Here is a 20,129-nt window from a genome sequence, read left to right on the forward strand (position 1 = left end):
GAGATTCACTGATCTCTCCCTAGGCAAGTTCTGGATTTCTGTGAAAGAAGAGTATCCTACTATTCATATGCATAAAATGAAAATTTTGTTACAATGTTCAATTTCTTACTTATATAAGCAAACTTTTTCCAGTATAACAAGCATGAAGAACACGGACAGAAATTCTCATTTCAATTGAAGAGGAAATCTGTGGGTGCTTAGTCCAAATTCATCCCAGGATTCAGTATTTGTGCTACCAAAAATAAGCACAGGTATACACTTAAAGAGGCAAATTTTATTCTCTATTGTTAATTTCAAAAGTAATATTTTATGCCTAAACAGGTCTATAAAAAAGATCAAGAAAAAATAATTTTGTAATGATTGGGCTTATATGTGGGTCTGATAATGTCACTCAATAGAAAATGTTTTTCAGGCTTGGTGCGGTGGCTCACGCCTGTAATCCCAGCACTTTGGGAGGCTGAGGCGGGCAGATCACGAGGTTAGGAAATCGAGACCATCCTGGCTAACACGGTGAAACCCCGTCTCTACTAAAAATACAAAAAATTAGCCAGGCATGGTGGTGGGCGCCTGTAGTCCCAGCTACTTGGGAGGCTGAGACAGGAGAATGGCACGAACCTGGGAGGCGGAGCTTGCAGTGAGCCAAGATTGCACCACTGCACTCCAGCCTGGGTGACGACAGAGCAAGACTCCATTTCAAAAAAAAAAAATGTTTTTCAAAGTAATATAAAATTGTGTTTTAGAATTGATTTTTATTAATATTGCTTTGTCTTATGGTTTTAGTAGCTTTACTATTCAACATTGCCAATAAAAGTAATTTAAGTCAATTTACAACCTTAATTTATTTCCACTGAGACTACCCTTAAAAAATTAAATCCTGGCTGGGCGCAGTGGCTCATGCCTGTAATCCCAGCACTTTGGGAGGCCGAAGCGGGTGGATCACAAGGTCAGGAGATCGAGACCATCCTGGCTAATATGGTGAAACCCCGTCTCTACTAAAAATACAAAAAAAAAAAAAAAAATAGCTTGGCATGGTGGCAGGCGCCTGTAGTCCCAGCTACTCGGAAGGCTGAGGCAGGAGAATGGTGTGAACCTGGGAGGCAGAGCTTGCAGTGAGCCGAGATCCCACCACTGCACTGCAGCCTGGGCGACAGAGCAAGAGTCCGTCTCAAAAAAATAAATCCTGGCCGGGCGCGGTGGCTCACACCTGTAATCCCAGCACTTTGGGAGGCCAAGGTGGGTGGATCATGAGGTCAGGAGTTCAAGAATAGCCTGACCAACATGGTGAAACCCTGTCTGTGCTAAAAATACAAAATTAGCCGGGCATAATGGCACATGCCTGTAATCCCAGCTACTCGGGTGGCTGAGGCAGGAGAATTGCTTGAACCCAGGAGGCGGAGGTTGCAGTGAGCCGAGATTGTGCCACTGCACTCCAGCCTGGGAAACGAGTGAAACTCCATCTATAAATAAATAAATAAATAAAATAAAATAAAATAAAAAATTAAATCCCAATTTTGGCTTAAGCCAGTTACTTATTTTGTTTTAAAATTTTATGGAAAGGAAAGATTCATCTCAAGAAAGGAAAGCTAAATATAGTGGTTTTGTAAGTTTGGCTAAAAGGGAATTGTTTGTTTTAAATGGAAGGAGGAACTACTCTCGCACATGTCCATGTAACCTTTTTATTCGTAGGGATTTTTATTAAGATTTTCAGGCCCACTTGCATAAAGTTTTTAAAAATCAAATATAAAATTTAAAAGAAAGAAAAAACGTATTTCTCTTATCTATACCACTGATACTCTTTAACATCCTTAATATCCTTTGTGAGGGAGGGGAACGACACAGTCAAACAGAGCCACGGTTCCTAGCCCACAGCACTGCCAAGGAGGGTTTAGGTTCCCAATGAACGGATCCTTTAGCCACCAGGGGGCAGCACCAGGGCACTTATTTCTCAGGGAATAAACAAAAAGAAGGAAAAAGCTACCTTATTCAACAAATATGTATTGGATGTCGTATGTGCCAAACGCTTAAGGAATTTACATTTACTGGGGCAATGGAATGGTGATAACGGGTATCAAAAGCAAAGTTGCCTACCTCCAATTTTATGAATACCTCATTAGCATTACCTCTTCCAAACACTCATGTTAGCCTTTCAACAAACATATTTTTCACTTCTTTCTCATTTCTAGGCCCTCTTCCTTTTATGAATCCCACTTTTGGATGGATAATAGTTCAGGTGAGGCTCTGATCATTTCCTAAGTGGAACAAAAAATTGTCACTACTGGCCACTCCTTTCTCAAAATTATAGACACCATGTCAGACTTTTTTCCTACCAATGTCATGGAAATTTCATTTTTCCTTCTTTTTTTTTTCTCTTGGCCTGAAAAACCTAAATTATTTATCATCTGGTCCTTTACAGAAAAGGTTTGTCAACCCCTTGATCTACCCCATCATCTTCTGTTCTTTGCACAACAAAAGATTCCAGGCTGTGTGTCTGCTTCTTCAACCTCCTGGCCTCTTTTCTCTTCCTCAGTCTTTCTCTTCCTCAGGACTTTCATACTTGCTGCATCCTTTATCTGGAATTCCTTTAGAGGCTCATTCCCATCCCTTAAATCTCATCTCCAACACCACTATCTAGAGTAAATATCCCCCTCTCTAGTTACTATGTCATGAAATCGCCCCTTTATTTCCTTCATAATTATCTCACTTATTGTCTATTTCCTTCATCAGAATGGAAGCTCCATGAGCTCAGGCACCTTGCTGTCTTTTTCAACACTGACTAGCACATAACAGGTGCTCAATATTTTTTTAATTGTGGTAAAATATACATAACAAAAGTTACCATTTTAAGTATATAATTCAGCAGCGTTATGTACATTCAAATTGTTGTGCAACCATTGCCGCCATCCATCTCCCGAACTTTTCATCTTCCCAAGCTAAGGCTCTTGGCCCATTAAACAATAACTTCTAATTGCATCCTTCCCTATCCACCCTGGCGACCATCATTCTGCACTCTATGAATTTGGCTACTTTATGTCCCTCAAATAAGTGAAATCATACAATAGGTGTCCTTTTGTGACTGGCTTATTTTCCTTAGCATAATATCTTCAAGGTTTATCCATGTTATAGCATGTAACTGACTTTCTTTCCTCTTTTATTTATTTATTTTTTTTGAGATGGATCCTGGCTCTGTCGCCCAGGCTGGAGTGCAGTGGCGCGATCTTGGCTCACTGCAACCTCTGCCTCCCCGGTTTAAGCGATTCTCCTGCCTGAGCCTCCCGAGTAACTGGGATTATAGGCGCCTGCCACCATGCCCACCTAATTTTTGTATTTTTAGTAGACACACGGTTTCACCATGTTGGCCAGGTTGGTCTTGAACACCTGACCTCAGCTGATCCACCTGCCTTGGCCTCCCAAAGTGCCTTCCTCTTTAAGACTGATTAATATTCCTTTTCATGTACATACCACATTTTGTTTATCCACTCATCTGTTGATGGACACTGTAAGATTTTCTTAGTATACACCTATAATCCCAGCTACTTGGGAGGCTGAGGCAGGAGAATCGCTTGAACCCGGAAGGCAGAGGTTGCAGTGAGCCGAGATCACACCACTGCACTCCAGCCCAGGCGACAGCGCAAGACTCCATCTCAAAAAATAATAATGATAAGAATAAGAATAATCTCGGGGCAGGATGCGGTGGCTCACGCCTGTAATCCCAGCACTTTGGGAGGCCGAGGTGGGCGGATCATTTGAGGTCAGGAGTTCAAGACCAGCCTGGCCAACATGGTGAAACTCTGTCTCTACTAAAAATGCAAAAATTAGCTGAGCATAGTGGCGCATGCTTGTAATCCCAGCTACTTGGGAAGCTGAGGCAGGAGAATCTCTTGAACCCGAAAGGTGGAGGTTGCAGTGAGCTGAGATCACACCACTGCACTCCAGCCTAGGCAATAGAGCGTGACTCTTGTCTCAAAAAAAAAAAAAAAAAAAAAAATTGTGGCCAGGTGCAGTGGCTCACACCTGTAATCTCACTTTGGGATTAGCACTTTGGGAGGCTGACCTAGGAGGCTTGTGTGAGCCCAGGAGTTTAAGACTAGCCTGGGCAACACAGTGGGACTCTATCTCTACAAAAAAAACCAAAAGCTTTTTTTAATTAGCTAGTGTTCTACGAGGGTGTACCAACAACAATAAACAGAAAATAAAGAATACATAAAATAAACAAATAAATAAATAAATAAATAAATTAGCTGGGTGCAGTGGCACGTACCTGTGGTCTCAACTACTCGGGAGACTGAGGAGGGAGGATTGCCTGAGCCCAAGAGATGGAGGCTACAGTGAACCATGATGACACCACTGCACTCTGGCCTGGGCGAAGGAGTAAGACCCTGTTTCAAAATAATAATAACAACAAATATCTTATCAATTGTAAACATTCCCTGGGGCTTTTTAATGCCATTTGGCTTAACTGAGCTTTACAATTACAATCAATGTTCAGTTAGTATGTGCTTAATTTTCTATCCAAAATACCTACTAACTAGCAAAACAAAGGGAGTAAAAACAAATACCGGGTACATTACATATCTTAATGAGAGAGTCTTTAAAAGCATTTGGGTGGACAGCTTTTTTTTTTTAACTTTTAAATTATGGAGTATATCAAATATACATATATAATATAATACATCAAACCCCCATATAATCATCACCCAGCTTAACAACTATCAGCTCATTGTGAAGCAAATCACATCATGTTGTTCGTATTTCAAATGTCTTCCTGACAGATTAGTAAATGGTTTGAATGTCTTAGCATTTTATGAAGAAGATTTTTTCAGCTGAATTTGGTATCAGATTCATATCTGCAAATCTGTCATATAATATGGTAGAAAGCATTTCATTAATACAAATTTTAAATTGAATATTTTAGAAGGATTTTTACATGCGTGATTATTTCAAGAATGCAAATTTTGAAGGAAAATATTTGTCAACAATTAGTCACTAACAAAGATAAAAATTGTCGGACTACAAGGTGACCATACTTCTTTCAGTAACTGGTGGGGGCTCAGAGACTACGTCCATGGTTCTCCACTTGGTGAAAGAATCACAGGGAACTCAGTTGGCTTGTTTGTTTTTGAGACAGCGTCTCCTTCTGTCACCCAGGCTGGAGTGCAGCGGCTTTCTGGGCTCAAACGATTCTCCCACCTCAGCCTCCTGAGTAACTGGCACTACAGGTGCACATCACACATGGCTAATTTTTGGATTTTTTTTTGTAGAGACGGGGTTTCACCATGTTGCCTGGGCTGGTCTCGAACTCCTGGGCTTAAGCAATCTTCCTGCCTCAGCCTCCCAAAGTGCTGGGATTACAGGCATGAGCCACCATGCCAGGCCCGGAAAGAACTTGTTTAAAACGTAGGTTCCGGGGCCTCGTTTTTGGAGATTTCAGGTTAGGTCTGGGCTGAGGTCCAGAAATATGCACTTCTAGTAAATGCTAATGGCGATTCTGATGGAGGTGGTCTGAGACCCCATTAAGGGCAACACTGGCTGAAAACCCTTTTTCTAAGTTTGGCAATAATTTGCTCCCTGGCTTTGGCCATTTAACATTTTGCCTTTTAGTATTCTCTTCAGTGAAGATTTTCATGTACCAACCAGATAAATACACCATAACCCAGCACAGCCTTTCTTTTCATTCTCTGCTTTGAATGATGCACACTCTTCCCGCAGCTTTCATGATCATATATTGTCTCACTTGTGAGTGTGATTCGTTTTCATGGTCTTTGTAAATTCTGATTTCTTTGTCGGTTTCCAGGAGCAACGAACGGTATCATTAAAATCAGATGGCATTGGCCTGAGCAGTTTATAACACAGTGAATATTTAATACTACTGAGGATGAGGAAAAGTGTAAGAAAAGATTATCCGTTTCGGTAATAGTTATTTCTTTTGCATCAGCTTGTTTACTGTTGGAACACAAAAACAATTTGCCTGAATCTTCTTAATTTAAGAACAGGTAGGGCACGGCGGCTCTCGCCTGTAATCCCAGCACTTTGGGAGGCCAAGGCAGGCGGATCATGAGGTCAGGAGATGGAGACCACCTGGCTAACACAGTGAAACCCTGTCTCTACTAAAAATACAAAAAATTAGCCGAGTGTGGTAGCCTGCACCTGTAATCCCAGCTGCTTAGGAGGCTGAGGCAGGAGAATCCCTTGAACCCGGGAGGCAGAGGTTGCAGTGAGCTGAGATTGTGCCACTGCACTCCAGCCTGGGTGACAGAGCAAGACTTCATCTCAAAACAAAAACAAACAAAAAATAAACCCAGAACCTAAATCAGCAATGCTTTTTATTAATTAACAACAACTAATAGCAATCAACAGCAATCTTCTTAGAAAATTATTTTATGCTACCAATTAAAGTTCCAATTTCACAGCGATAGAGCTAAATCTAAAGGGAAAACCTCAAGAATAAGTGGCCTTAACATGAGGAAAATGTAATGGAAGAAAGCAAAGAATAAGAGGAAACTGGATCTGAGTTATTTATCAAAGCACATTAAAGAACAGCCATAGGCCGGACGCCATGGCTTACACCTGTAGTCCCAACACTTCGAGAGGCCGAGGCAGGTGGGTCACCTGAGGTCAGGAGTTCCAGACCTGCCTGGCCAACACGGCGAAACCCCGTCTCTACTAAAAATACAAAAGTTAGCCAGGCATGGTGACACGTGCCTATAGTCCCAGCTACTCAGCAGGCTGAGGCAGAAGAATCGCTTGAACCCAGGAGGCGGAGGTTGCAGTGAGCCGAGATCGTAGCATTGCACTCCAGCCTGGGTGACAAGAGAGAGACTCTGTCTCAAAAAAAAAAAAGCCATAAATTTAAGAAGCTCAGAATTGGCACCCCAAAATACGCCACTTTGCAAAAGCATTATTTTAAACTGAAGGCAACTGTGAAATAGCAGGTGCAGGAAATACTCTCTGTCCTCCCCTTTTCTACCTAAAAGCAGGGCACAAGTTTCCCTTTGTGAAAATATCTCCCACTCTTGTACCAGGAAGGGAAAAACAGCCTTTATCTCTGGAGATGGAGGTGTACCGAGATGCGGCTGTGTGAATTAACCTTATCTTCCCATGAGTTTCCCCCATATTTTACCTTCCCAGAATTTGCCACCCTAGAAGCTCCACTCCTCTCTCCTTGGTCTTATCACTTCTCTACGTTTTGTTGCCCTTTTTAAGATGGTATTTAAGTGCCCCGAGTTTAACCACTTCTTTGGGTCTTCACTTCGTATGAACGCTTTTAAGCACATAAAAAATAATTAAAATATTAACATCAAATAGGTTTGTATGCCTTTGTCTTTTGCCAGTTTAATTCACAGGCTCCAGTCACTGAACTTAAGAGAACACAGGAAAGTTTTTCCTCCCCAAAATATTATCTGGGAACTTCATCCACGGGGCATTTGCTCACAGCCTTCCCTTCCTCCCTCCCTTCCACTCCGTTCCCTCCCTTCCTCCCTCCTTCCTTCCTTCCCTCCTTTCTTTTCCCTCTCGTCTCCTCTCCTCTACTTTTCTCTTCTCTTCTCTTTTCCTTTTCTTTTCTTTCCCAAGATCTTGCTGTGTCACCCAGGCTGCAGTGCAGTTCAATCATAGCTCACTGCAGCTTCAACCTCCCTGGTTTAAGCAATCCTTCTGCCTCAGCCTCCTGAGTAGCTGGGACTACACGTACATGTCACCATGCCTGGCTAATTTTTTTTTAATTTAATTTTTTGTAGAGATGGGGTCCCACTATGTTGCTCAGGCTGGTCTCAAACTCCTGAGCTCAAACAATCCTCTGGCCTCGGCCTCTCAAAAGTGCTGGGATTACAGACGTGAGCTATTGCCCCCGACCACAGTTTTCTTTTAACTATGAAGGGATACTGGCCTAGGAGAAAGAACTTTGAAGTTAGAAAAACCTGGATTGAAATCTCCAACCTATTAGTTAATGCAAGTTGTTTAAATCTGTGCTTCAATTTCTGCATCTATAAAACAAAGATGAGACCTATTTAATCTAACAGCTATTGAAGGTTCATTAAAATGAAACATGTAAAATACTTAGCACAAAGTAGAAGATTGGTAACATTTAGTCCCTGAATTCTGATGTGTATCTCTGTGGCTAAGATTGCTAGAAAGAGATGCATTTAGAAAGCTGGATGGATAAAATGTAAGTCTTGTGTTTTTCTCTTTTCCTTTAGGTGGGGCTGCCATAGCTATATCCAGGGGTCCCATCGTGCTAGCTGGCAGGCTTTGCACAAGATTTTGCAGCTGAAAGAGGAATTTGAGAAAAATATGAGATCCCAATGAGTATAAAATAAAAGCACAGAAGGACGCAATTACCATTGTGGATATTGCCAAATGATTCACAGGGCAGAAAGTGGGAAGGGAAGGAGCAGAATCTGCCCAATTCTTAATATGTAGCAAGAGCTTCTACCCAGTAATTCTGCTTTAAGGGGCCTCTGTTAAGGAAATAATCCTAAATACATAAAAACAAGCACATAGGTGGTCATGGGATATTATTTAGCCATTATAAATAATACAACTTAGTATATACATTATCAACTCAATTATGTTTTCTGAAAAGGATACAGATGAACAAAGACTAGAAAGAAATACAAAACAGTACTATAAGTACTTAATTTTTGTATGGTGAATTACGACTGTGGAATTTCAATATTCATTTTAGTTTCTATTTTGAAAATTTCTACCCTTAACAATGTCATTTTTATAATCTCTCTACCCCCAAAAAAACCCACAACAAAAAAATGATCACCATAACACAAAAGTTTTTCAAAAAATAAATGCATGGAAATTATCTCTATTGATTAAAAAGAGATCCGATCACTTCAGGTTTCAGATTTGTAGGTGGCAAGATGAAAATTTCTTTCTTTCTTTTTTTTTTTTTTGAGGCAGAGTTTCGCTCTTGTATCCCAGGCTGGAGAGCAGTGGCACGATCTTGGCTCACTGCAACCTTCACCTCCTGGGTTCAAGCAATTCTCCTGCCGCAGCCTCCCCAGTAGCTAGGATTACAGGCATACACCACCACGCCCTGCTAATTTTTGTATTTTTAGTACAGACAGGGTTTCACCATGTTGGCCAGGATGGTCTCGAACTCCTGACCTCAGGTAATCCACTCGCCTCGGCCTCCCAAAGTGCTGGGATTACAGGTGTGAGCTACCGCGCCTGGCCGGAAATTTCTTTATGCAAATTAAAGGGCCTGAAATTTGTGTTTCCTATAGGGTGGAAGGCCTCCATGGCTCCACATGGAATAAGACTGCAGAGGGATTGCAAAAGAGAGTCAACATCTTTTTTTTTTTTTTTGAGACAGTCACTCTGTTGCCCAAGCTGGAGAGCGGTGGCATGATCTTGGCTCACTGCAACCTCCATCTCCTGGGTTCAAGTGATTCTCATACCTGAGCCTCCCCAGTAGCTGGGAATACAGGCATGTGCCACCGTGGCTGGCTAATTCTTGTATTTTTAGTAGAGATGGGGTTTTCGCCATGTTGGCCAGGCTGATCTTGAACTCCTAGGCTCAAGGGATCCACCTTCCTTGGCTTCCCAAAGTGCTGGGATTACAGGTGTGAGCCACCGCACCCAGCCATACTTTCAATAGTAGGTTTACATCTATTGTATGGAGCAAAAAAAGTTCTCAACTACAGCCTCAACATTTTGTACTTGACAGGTGTGGTGGCTCACACCTGTAATCCCAGCACTTTGGGAAGCTGAAGAGGAAGGATGGATTGAGGCCAGGAGTTTGAGACCCGCCTGGGCAACATATTGAAGCCGCCATCTCGACATAAAATTAAAAAATTATCCAGGTGTGGTGGCCTGTGCCTGTAGTCCTAGCTACTTGGAAGGCTAAGGCAAAAGACTGCTTGAGCCCAGGAGTTGGGGGCTGCAGTGAGCTATGATTGTGCCACTGCATTCCAGCCTGGGCATCAGAGACAGACCCTGTAACAAATAAAAATATAAAAATTCTGTACCTTACAGCATGGTAGAGAAAACCAAGGCTTGGACTTTGAGGACTATTGTTTGTTTTTTGAGACACAGCCTCACTCTGTCACCCAGACTAGAGTGCAGTGGCACGCTCATGGCTCACTGTAGCCTCAACCTCCTGGGCTCAAGTGATCTTCCCACCTCAACCTCCTGAGCAGGTGGGACTACAGGTGCGAGCTACTGTGTCCAGAATTGGTGGGTTCTTGGTCTCACTGACTTTGAGAATGAAGCTGCAGACCCTCGCGGTGAGTGTTACAGTTCTTAAAGGCGGCATGTCTGGAGTTTGTTCCTTCTGATCAGGTGTGTTTGGAATTTCTTCCTTCTGGTGGGTTCGTGGTCTCGCTGGCTCAGGAGTGAAGCTGCAGACCTTCGCAGTGAGTGTTACAGCTCTTAAGGCGGCGTGTCTGGAGTTGTTCATTCCTCCAGGTGGGCTCGTGGTCTCGCTGGCTCAGGAGTGAAGCTGCAGACCTTCGTGGTGAGTGTTACAGCTCATAAAAGCAGTGTGGACCTAAAGAGTGAGCAGTAGCAAGATTTACTGCAAAGAGCGAAAGAACAAAGCTCCCACAGTGTGGAAGGGGACCCGAGTGGGTTGCCACTGCTGGCTCGGGCAGCCTGCTTTTATTCTCTTATCTGGCCCCACCCACGTCCTGCTGATTGGTAGAGCCCAGTGGTCTGTTTTGACAGGGCACTGATTGGTGCGTTTACAATCCCTGAGCTAGACACAAAGATTCTCTGTGTCCCCACTAGATTGACTAGATACAGAGTGTCAACACAAAGGTTCTCCAAGGCCCCACCAGAGTAGCTAGATACAGAGTGTGGATTGGTGCATTCACAAACCCTGAGCTAGACACAGGGTGCTGATTGGTGTGTTTACAAACCTTGAGCTAGATACAGAGCGCCGATTGGTGTATTTACAATCCCTGAGCTAGACATAAACGTTCTCCACGTCCCCACCAGACTCAGGAGCCCAGCTGGCTTCACCCAGTGGATACCGCACCGGGGCTGCAGGTGGAGCTGCCCGCCAGTCCCGGTGCCGTGCGCTTGCACTTCTCAGCCCTTGGGTGGTCTATGGGACTGGGCGCCGTGGAGCAGCGGGTGGCGCTCGTCGGGGAGGCTTGGGCCGCACAGGAGCCCATGGAGGGGGTAGGAGGCTCAGGCATGGCAGGCTGCAGGTCCTGAGCCCTGCCCGGCAGGAAGGCAGCTAAGGCCCAGTGAGAAATCGAGTGCAGCGCTGGTGGGCTGGCACTGCTGGGGGACCCAGTACACCCTCCGCAGCCGCTGGCCCGGGTGCTAAGCCCTTCATTGCCCGAGGCCAGCAGGGCCAGCCGGCCGGCTCCTCCGAGTGCGGGTCCTGCCAAGCCCACGCCCACCTGCAACTCCAGCTGGCCCGCAAGCACCGTGGGCAGCCCCGGTTCCCACTCGCGCCTCTCCCTCCACACCTCCCTGCAAGCTGAGGGAGCCGGCTCCCACCTTGGCCAGCCCAGAAAGGGGCTCCCACAGTGCAGTGGTGGGCTGAAGGGCTCCCCAAGTGCCGCCAAAGTGGGAGCCCAGGCAGAGGAGGCGCCGAGAGCAAGCGAGGGCTGTGAGGACTGCCAGCATGCTGTCACCTCTCACTACCATTCCTGGCTAATTTTATTGTATTTTTTGTGGAAACAGAGTTTCACCATGTTGCCCAGACTGGTCTCAAACTCCTGGGCTCAAGCAGTGCCTGAGTCAGCCTCCTAAAGTGGTAGATTACAGGCATGAGCCACCGCGTCTGGCCCTATTGTTACTAATACTCCACATTACCATAAAAATACTTTGATATGACTATTAGAGAATGTTTGATTTTTAAACAGGACTATGTTCATATGATTGATCATTAGGGATTTAAATCTGAAAACTAAATAAAATGACTTCTCATTCCTTGGGCCTGGTAGGAGTTTAAAAGTGTTTCTTTCTATAGTAAATGCTTTTGTCCTTCAAAGGCCTCTACTAGGAATCTATGAGTGTGTTTCCCATGACCGAGACAATGTATTTTCCTATTGGTGACATTTCCACTTATAGGATTTTCCATGGCCCACTCCACAGGGACATTTTTCTCGTGGAGTTCCATTGCTCCTCTTGGTCAGGATTTTAAATAGCTCCCGACTCTGGGGCCTTCATGTCTGCAGGAAATATCAAGCAACATTGCGCCTGACAAACTCAGGAATGTAGGCTGATCCCAAAGTATCGACGACCCCTTCTTCATGCCTGCCTTTTCAGGAGCTAGTTGTCTCTTCTTTGTCTTTTTTGATTACTAGGTGAGATTCGGTTAATGCACTGTGTCTCTTTAATTACAGGTGAACATATTAGACTTTCTGAGAGGTCCCACTAAGTCCTCCCTCCCAACCTGAGGTTTTTCCCACCCTCTTTCTCTGGAGGTCTCCACAGCACAGCCATCTCTATAGTCATCTTAACTACCTATTTACCTTTTAAAATACTTAATGGAGACTAGGGGCTCAAGACGCATGTATTGGCAGGGCGCGGTGGCTCATGCCTGTAATCCCAGCACTTTAGGAGGCCGGAGTCGGCGGATAACTTGAGGTCAGGAGTTCGAGACCAGCCTGGCCAACATGGTGAAACCCCATCTCTACTAAAAATACAAAAAAATAGTGCCCCAGAAGAGCCTCGTCCTGGGCGGCAGTGGTGCGGTGGTCGCTGTGATGGTCACAGGGCTGGGCGGCTGACCGCTAGGCTAGGAGAGGGCCCAGCGCCCCAAATCTTGGTGGCCACTGCTGGAGCACGGCCTGTGCCATGGCCACCTCCGCCGCCTCCTCGGAGCATTTCGAGAAGCTGCATGAAATCTTCTGCGGCCTCCATGAAGACCTACAAGGGGTGCCCGAGTGGCTGCTGGGGACGGCGAAGACTCAAGAGACGTTGATCAGGGATTTTGATGAAAAGCAACAGGAAGCAAATTAAATGCTGGCAGGGATGGAGGAGGAGCTATGTTATGTCTTTCCATAACCCCATGATGTCTAAGCTTCGAAACTACCGGAAGGACCTTGCCAAACTCCATCCAGAGGTGAGAAGCACGCCTTTGACAGCCACACCAAGAGGGCGAGGAGACATGAAATATGGCATATATGCTGTAGAGAATGAGCATATGAATCGGCTACAGTCTCAAAGGGCAATGCTTCTGCAAGGCCCTGAAAGCCTGAACCGGGCCACCCAAAGTATTGAACGTTCTCATCAGATTGCCACGGAGACTGACCAGATTGGCTCAGAAACCACAGAAGAGCTGGGGGAACAACGAGACCATTTAGAACACACCAAGAGTAGACTGGTAAACACAACTCAAAACTTGAACAAAAGTCGAAAGATTATCTGTTCAATATCCAGAAAAGTGACAATAAGCTGCTGCTTTCCATCATCATCTTACTGGAGCTCACCATCCTGGGAGGCCTGGTTTACTACAGATTCTTTCGCAACCATTGAACTTCCTGTAGGGAAAGGTTTGTGGACCAGAACTTTCACCTTGTGAACGCATGATGTTACGGATGTGGATGTGTGTCCGGAATTTTTGGTCTCACTGACTTCAAGAATGAAACCGTGGACCCTTGTGGTGAGTGTTATAGCTCTTAAGGTGGCGCGTCTGGAGTTTGTTCCTTCTGATGTTCGGAGTTTCTTACTTCTGGTGGGTTCGTGGTCTCGCTGGCTCAGGAGTGAAGCTGCGGACCTTCGCGGTGAGTGTTACAGCTCTTAAGGCAGCGAGTCTGGAGTTGTTCATTCCTCCCAGTGGGTTCGTGGTCTCGCTGGCTTCAGGAGTGAAGCTGCAGACCTTCGCGGTGAGTGTTACAGCTCATAAAGGCAGCGTGGACCCAAAGAGTGAGCAGCAGCAAAATTTATTGCAAAAACCGAAAGAACAAAGCTTCCACAGTGTGAAAGCGGACCAGAGCGAGTTGCCACTGCTGGCTAGGGCAGCCTGCTTTTATTCTCTTATCTGGCCCCACCCACATCCTGCTGATTGGTCCATTTTACGGAGAGCCGAGTGGTCTGTTTTGACAGGGCGCTGATTGGTGCATTTACAATCCCTGAGCTAGACACAAAGGTTCTCCCACGTCCCCACCAGATTAGCTAGATACAGAGTGTCGATTGGTGCATTCACAAACCCTGAGCTAGACACAGGGTGCTGATTGGTGTGTTTACAAACCTTGAGCTAGATACAGAGTGTTGATTGGTGTATTTACAATCCCTTAGCTATACATAAAGGTTCTCCACGTCCCCACCAGACTCAGGAGCCCAGCTGGCTTCACCCAGTGGATACCACACCAGGGGCTGCAGGTGGAGCTGCCTGCCAGTCCTGCGCCGTGCACCCACACTCCTCAGCCCTTGGGTGGTCGATGGGACTGGGCGCCGAGGAGCAGGGGGTGGCGCTCCTGGGGGAGGCTCGGGCCGCACAGGAGCCCACGGAGGGGGAGGGGAGGCTCAGGCATGGCAGGCTGCAGGTCCTGAGCCCTGCCCCGCGGGAAGGCAGCTAAGGCCCAGCGAGAAATTGAGCACAGCAGCTGCTGGCCCAGGTGCTAAGCCCCTCACTGCTCGTAGCGGGTGGGGCTGGCCGGCTGCTCCGAGGGCGGGTCTGCCTAGCCCACGCCCACCCGGAACTCGCGCTGGCCCGCAAGCACTGCGTGCAGCCCTGGTTCCCGCCCGTGCCTCTCCCTCCACACCTCCCTGCAAGCTGAGGGAGTTGGCCCCGGCCTTGGCCAGCCCAGAAAGGGGCTCCCACAGTGCAGCGGCAGGCTGAAGGGCTCCTCAAGTGCCGCCAAAGTGGGAGCCCAGGCAGAGGAGATGCCAAGAGCAAGTGAGGGCTGTGAGGACTGCCAGCACGCTGTCACCTCTCAGATGGAATAAGCATATTGCTGCTGTGGGCTAACAGTTCAGGCATGCACTGTGTAACCAGGCTGTGGCAGGAGGCAGGAAAGATGGAAAGCCACTTAAATGTGAAGGAACAGCAATAAGACCAGTATGATATACCAAGGTAATAAATGCTGTTTATGACTTCTTTAAAAAAAAAAATACAAAAACTAGCTGGGCAAGGTGGTGCAGGCCTGTAAGCCCAACTACTTGGGAGGCTGAGGCAGGAGAATCACTTGAACCCAGGAGGTGGAGGTTGCAGTGAGCCGAGATTGCACCACTGCACTCCAGTCTGGGTGATGGAGCGAGTCTCTGTTTCAAAAAAAAAATAAAAAAAAGACGCATTTATCTATGCTAAAGTTTTTGCATGATGGTTTATTTGGAATGTAACATATACAGACTCATTGCCTCTACTGAAATTTTGACAGGAACAGTCCCAATTAACATCCTATAACATCCATAAATGCCTGTATATGCGTAGCAAATCTCTGGCTTCTTTTGGGAAGAAACTGGCTCTTCCTCTGGGAAGAGAAGCTGCAGGGGCCGAGGTCAGGGGCAGAACTGTACTTATTTTATTGATATCCCTTTTTACTGTTTGCATGTACTATGTGCACGTACTACTTTAAAAAAATTCAAATAAAGAGAAAATATATAAATAAGGAGAAGATAACTTCTGCATAAATGGATATTAATATCATGCTCTTGGTTGGGACAACTTGTCATTGTAGAATTGTTCAGTCCTCCAAAGTTAATCTATAAGTGTGGTGCAATACTAATAAAAATCCTATCAAGATTTTTTGCAAGAATTTGACAAATAAATGCTAAAATATTTGTGAATAAATAAACCTCCACACACTAGCTAATATAATTGAAAAAGAATTATATTATTATTATATATATATAAGAATTATATAAAGAATTGAAAAAGAAAAGAGGAAAGAATTGACTATCAATATAAAGTCACAGTATCCAGCCAACAAAATTTTAAATTTCTGTATTTGGGGTAGTGGGCATAGAGAAAGAACAAGGGAATGGAAAAGAGTCAAGGCACAGAGCCAGGAATGGTAGAGAATGGAGTGTGGGCCGGGAGTGGTGGCTCACGCCTGTAATCCCAACACTTTGGGAGGCCAAGGCAGGAGGATCACTTGAGGTCAGGAGTTCGAGACTAGCCTTGCTAACATGGTGAAACCCTGTCTCTACTAAAAATACAAAAATTAACTGGGCATGGTGGTATGCACCTATAGTCTCAGCTGCTTAGGAAGCTGAGGCATGAAAATTGCTTAAACCTGGGAGGCGGAGATTGCAGTGAGCCGAGATCATGCCATGCACTCCAGCCTGGGTGGCAGAGCAAGACTCTGAAAAAAAAAAAAAAAAAAAAAAAAAAAGAATGGAGTATGCACGATAGCTGAATCACCTGGGGGTGGCATGACAAATCCTAGGGGAAATGGTCATTTAGTGAAAATGGAAAAATGGCTTGCTTCATGGAAAATAAATTATGTCTCTACTATATACAACATAAAAAATAAACCTTAATTAGGTTAAAAGTGTGAAAGATAAAAACAATATATTTATTTATTATTTATTTTTTTTTGAGAGGGAGTCTTGCTCTGTCACCCAGGCTGGAGTGTGATGGTGCCATCTTGACTCACTGCAACCTCTGCCTCCCAGGCTCAAGCATTCTCATGAATCAGCCTCCTGAGTAGCTGGGATTACAGACACCCACCACCCCGCCCAGCTAATTTTTGTATTTTTAGTAGAGACAGGGTTTCACCCTGTTGGCCAGGCTGGTCTCAAACTCCTGACCTCAAGTGATCTGCTAATGAGGCTGAGAATCTCTTTATGAAAATTCCTACTCATAGCCTTTGACTAATCTTCCTTTAGGGTTTCCTGTTTTATCTTGCTGATTTTCAGAAGTTCTTTTTTTTGAGACGGTCTCACTCTGTTGCCCAGGCTGGAGTGCAGTGGCACGATCTCAGTTCACTGCAACCTCTGCCTCCCTGGTTCAAGCGATTCTCGTGCATCAACCTCCTGAGTAGCTGGGATTACAGGTGCCCGCCACCATGCAGGGCTAATTTTTGTATTTTTAGTAGAGACAGGGTTTCACCATGTTGGCCAGGCTGCTCTCAAACTCCTGACCTCAGATGATCCACCTGCCTCGGCCTCCCAAAGTGTTGGGATTACAGGCGTGAGCCACAGTGCCCGGCCTGCAGAAGTTCTTTGTAGCTATTTATCCCTTTATTGCTTTTATATATTGTATTTCTTTCCAGTCTGTTACCTATGTGTTAACATGGTCTATTCTTTCTTTGAACAAAACTATTTAATTTTGGTGTACTCATATTCATTTGTGAATTGAGGATCTTGTTTAAGAATCTTTTCCACTCTGATGTTTTAAAAATATTTTTCTTTTTTAAAAATTGGTTTTGGCTGGGCATAGTGGCTCACACCTGTAATCCCAAGCACTGTGGGAGGCCAGAGCAGAAGGATCACTTGAGCCCAGGAGTTAGAGACAAGCTTGGGCAACATAGTGAGACTTCATCTTTATTAAAAAAAAAAAAAAAAAAAAATTGGCCGGGTGGGGTGGCTCATGTCTGTAATCCCAGCATTTTGGGAAGTCGAGACGGGTGGGTCACCTGAGGTCAGGAGTTCAAAACCAGCCTAGCCAACGTGGTGAAACCCCGTCTCTACTAAAAATACAAAAGTTAGCTGGGTGTGGTGGTGGGTGCCTGTAATCTCAGCTACTCGGAAGGATGAGGCGTGAGAATCACTTGAACCTGGGAGGCAGAGGTTGTAGTGAGCCGAGATCATGCCATTGCACTCCAGCCTGGATGACAAGAGTGAAACTCCATCTCAAAAAAAATAAAAATAAAAATAAAAGATCTTTTTAGGCCACACACAGTGGTTCATGCCTGTAATCCGAACAATTTGGGAGGCTGAGGCAGGAGGATCACTGGAACCCAGGAGTTTGAGACCAGCCTGGGCAACATAGGGGGACATCATCTGTATCAAAAACAGAGGTTAGTCTAGTGTGGTGGCACACATCTGTGGTCCCAGCTACCCAGGAGGCTGAGGCAGGAAGATAGTTTGAGGCTGGGAGGTCAAGGCTGCAGTGAGCTGTGATCAGAATACTGCACTCCAGCCTGGGCAACAGAGTGAGACCCTGTCTCAGAAAAAAAAAAAAAAAAAGATTATTTTAATTTGTACAGGATAATGGAAGGACTTTTATTGGAAACCAGAAGACCTGGCTCCACTATTCAGTAGCTATCTGACCTCCATGTTAGAATCTAGCCTCTGTAAGCCTATTTCTTCATCTGTGAAAAGCTGCCTACGTCAGTGTCAGTGTAAAGAACAAACCAAAAATATTCAGTGAAATGTAAAGAGTTTTAAACAAAAACCTAAGGATTTATTAAAACTCTTCTTTGATGTGAAATAGCAGCTCTCCTAATCATTTTCTTAAATGGATCTATAAAACTGAATTCACACGTAACTTTAAAGGGAAACGTGCTATTTAAGAAAAAAAATCTATTTCTTGGTCAGTTACTTTCGAACCACGTAGGAGGTGGAATGTGTATATTAGAAGACTCTGGGGAATTTAAAGACATTAAGGAATGACAGTTGGCTATGAGCCAGCCTTTATTTGCTCTTTAGAATAAACTCAGTACTTCCCTCAGAGAGAAATGTTCATCGTTTCAGGACAAGTGTTATTTATCATATTACAAAAAAACTCAAGTATGTAAAACTGTTCATGTATGTTACATTATTTTAACCAGCAAAAAAAAGTATGGAAATCTAACTTTGCACATAAAAATTATTCAATTATCAAAAAACGACATCCTATTTCAAATTCACCATAAACATTTTTGGCTGGGCGCGGTAGCTCACGCCTGTAAACCCAGCACTTTGAGAGGCTGAGGCAAGCGGATCACGAGGTCAGGAGATAGAGACCATCCTGGCTAACACGGTGAAACCCCGTCTCTAAAAATACAAAAAAATAAATAAATAAACAAAATTAGCCAGGTGTGGTGGCAGGCGCCTGTAGTCCCTAGATACTTGGGAGGCTGAGGCAGGAGAATGGCATGAACCCGGGAGGCGGAGCTTGCAGTGAGCGGAGATCACACCACTGCACTCCAACCTGGGTGACAGAGCGAGACTCTATCTCAAAAAAAAAAAAAAAGTCCCTCTTTTTCCTGATAATTCTCTTTGTCTGGAAATCTACATTATGTGATAAATAGCCACTCCAACCTTCTTATGCTTATATTTTGTGCCTATCGTTTTCCATCCATTTACTTTCAACCTATCTGTTTTTATATTTAAATAGCATCATTGATAGACAGCATATAATTGCCTTACTTTTTAATGCATTCTGACAATCCTTGCATTTTAATTGGAGTTTTTAGTTTATTCAAATACAATGTAATTATTGCTATGGCCGAATTTAGCAAAACGGTCTTTGAGTTGCTTTTTTGTGGTTGCCCAAGAGATGACAATAAACAACCTTAACTTTTCATTGTGTTTTTAAAGTTAATATTGTGCCACATCAAGTAAAATACAAGCCCCTTGCACTCTACCTGTACTTTAATTAGTTGTCAAATGCATCACATTTCCATGTCACAAATTTCATTACAGGGTTTGTTACAACTTTTGCTTTGAACAGCCACGTATTTTAAAGAAATTATGAGGAAAAGGAGTCTTTTATATTTACCCACATATTTACCTTTCTGAGCCTCTTCCTTCCTTCCTGAACATTCAGGTTTCCATCTGGTATTATTTCCCTTCTGTCTAAAGAACTTCATTTAGCATTTCTTGTAGCACAGGTCTGCTAGTGACAGATTCTAAGTTTTAAGTAAAAATGTATTTAATTTGCCCTCATTATTGCATGATATTTTCATTTCATCTGTAAGATTATTTCCAGATAAAGGGTTGATGCTTTCTTTTTTTTCAGAACTTTAAATATGTCATTTCACTTGATTCTGATGAGAAGTCAATGGCATTTCAAATCTTTGTTCCCCTCATAAAATGTCATTTTCCTTTGGTTACTCTAAAGATATTCTTTTTATTTTTCCCTTTCAATGGTTTGGCTGTGTTTTGTTTTTTGTTTTTGTTTCTGAGATGAAGTCTTGCTATGTTGTCCAGGCTGGTCTCAAACTTCTGGGCCCAAGTGATCCTCCCACCTCAGCTTCCTGAGTAGCTGGGACTACAGGTGCACGCCACTGTACCCAGCCTCATTTTTGAAATTTAAATACAAAAAGTGAGCACTGGCTTTTTAAAAA

At 44.3% G+C, this 20,129-nt stretch overlaps 1 protein-coding gene and 1 pseudogene across 1 annotated transcript in view; both read left to right on the top strand.

Annotated features, from left to right (window-relative positions):
* Nucleotides 1-20,129, top strand: part of CDKN2AIP (CDKN2A interacting protein) — a 61,707-nt gene that overhangs the window by 29,407 nt on the left and 12,171 nt on the right. The window lies entirely within an intron of this gene.
* On the top strand, nucleotides 12,681-13,446 carry LOC129481291 (vesicle transport through interaction with t-SNAREs homolog 1B-like; annotated as a pseudogene).

This window comes from Symphalangus syndactylus, chromosome 4 (assembly GCF_028878055.3).
Source record: "Symphalangus syndactylus isolate Jambi chromosome 4, NHGRI_mSymSyn1-v2.1_pri, whole genome shotgun sequence".
NCBI lineage: Eukaryota > Metazoa > Chordata > Mammalia > Primates > Hylobatidae > Symphalangus > Symphalangus syndactylus.